The following is a 2022-nucleotide window of genomic DNA, read 5'->3' on the forward strand; positions in this document are numbered from 1 at the left end:
TGCATGGACTGATGAGAGATGGCCTTGCACATCTTGGTGACATGGGTAGAATGCAGGGGACAGCTATGCCTACCCAGTGTTGCCACAGACACAGGGGACCCCCTGGTACTGCAGAGGGAACGGAGGAGGGGAAAGCTGAGAGGGCATAAAGACAGATTCTGGAAGAAGGTGGAGGGGTAGGGAATGAATCCCACCAAGTCCATGGAAGGCAAACTCTTATGTAAATCCTGAAATTGCAGCCCTTGCCAGAGACTTTAACTCATGGACCTCTAGAAGTTTCTGAGGAACAAGCAGACTGGTGTTGGCTAAGCCAGTTTTGCTGCTTTCAGATTCTGCCCAGGATTTGGAGGAGCATGAGCCACCAGGTCAGGCTGCTTTCAGGTGGCTTTGCTGTCACCATTTCCACCAGCTGTGCTTGCTTACATTGCCCCATTCAAAATGGGCTGACCTGTGCCTAGAGGAGGCAGCAGCTCTGGAGCCCTTTGAACCGAACATGCAGAGCAATCCTGACCATTTGCAGCCTCCACTCAGCAGCATGGCATCCTCCCTCCTGAAAAGACCTCGGGAGACGAGTGAGTCCCCGGCCTCTGGCTGCCTTGCAGGTGACCACAACGCAGCTTCATCTTTTCATCCCACAGGGCCAGGCTTCCTGTCAGAGACTGGGGACCCAGGGAGAAACATGTCTCGGCCCCTGTCCCCCTCCACAATTCAGAGGCCCACATTCTAACCGGGGAGGCTGGTCAATTAAACAGATCACAACATCTAGAGCTAAGAGCTCTCCGACTATGAACCAGATGCCTGGAGAACACAGCTGAATGGTCTGAGCATGAGCAGGGGCGGGAGGCAGCGTTAAGTGAGGCATTAGAATCAGAACCTGGGAAACAAGTGTTTGTGGAGAGGAATTTGTAGAAAAGGGCAATGTGGGCATCACATGGGCCAAGGAACACAGGGCTAAGACTACCTGGGTCCCAAGCTGTAAGTCTTACACACACTACCCTCTAAATCCGGGTTTCCTTAAAGCGCCTTGAGAGGGTAACCCTGCAAAGCCCGGCACAGTGGCCGAGAGGGAAAGGAGCATTCGAGGTCCGAGTCCTTGCTCTGAGCCTACTTCTCTGCTTCTAGGCTCCAACCATCTTCTTTGTGGAAAGGGGCCTGCTACTGACACCCTCTCAAGGGTCTTTCTAGCTGTAGCTCAGCTGTGCTGGAGTCTAGGATTTGCCCACTAAGAAGTCTGTTTCCGAATTCCTTCAACCTGTTACATTTTGCAGCGTCAGGGCGCCTGGTCAGAGTCACAAGGCCCCTAAATGAGCTCAGCAGAGGGAACCCTGGGAACAGGGAGGCACCTGCAGCTCTGCTCAGGGTCTGGCGGGAGCTGAGCAGCTCTTCTCTGCCATCTAGTGGGGATGGCAGTCCATCTCTAGGAACGACCCTATCCAAGCTGGTGAGCCTGAGTGCCTCGCACAGAGGAAGGAGGCGGGGGACTCGGGATTCGGATGAAATAGTAACTTCTAGCCTATCTTCAATATCATGTGGCTTTTTCAAAACAGCATGTTGTATACAATAGATATATACCATATACACTTACTTTTCAACTATAATAAATTTGGCCAGGTGTGATGGCTTATACCTGTAATCCCACACTTTGGGAGGCTGAGGCAAGAAGACTGCTTGACCCTAGGAGTTCAAGACCCACCTGGGCAACATAGTGAGTCCCCATCTCAATATTTAAACAAATACATATATATGAATCAATAAACACTCATATAAAATCTTGTGGCTTTTTACAATCCTTTCTGTTCTAGGGATTTGTCGTCTTCCTCCCTGCTGGCATTTCTAGGTGGGGCAGGAGAGGGACGCTCCCTCCATGGAGATGCCTCCTTCCTCCTCTGAATTCCTTTTTTTTTTTGAGATGGAGTCTTGCTCTGTTGCCCAGGCTGGAGTGCAGGGGCGTGATCTCGGCTCACTGCAAGCTCTGTCTCCCGGGTTCACACCATTCTCCTGCCTCAGCCTCCGGAGTAGCTG

At 51.7% G+C, this 2022-nt stretch overlaps 1 protein-coding gene across 1 annotated transcript in view; it reads right to left on the reverse strand.

Moving 5' to 3' along the window:
* The window catches only part of IFT122 (intraflagellar transport 122), an 88345-nt gene that overhangs the window by 28782 nt on the left and 57541 nt on the right, over positions 1-2022 (reverse strand). The gene's annotated exons all lie outside the window — the stretch shown is intronic.

This window comes from Colobus angolensis, unplaced genomic scaffold (genome assembly GCF_000951035.1).
Source record: "Colobus angolensis palliatus isolate OR3802 unplaced genomic scaffold, Cang.pa_1.0 Scaffold31, whole genome shotgun sequence".
NCBI lineage: Eukaryota > Metazoa > Chordata > Mammalia > Primates > Cercopithecidae > Colobus > Colobus angolensis.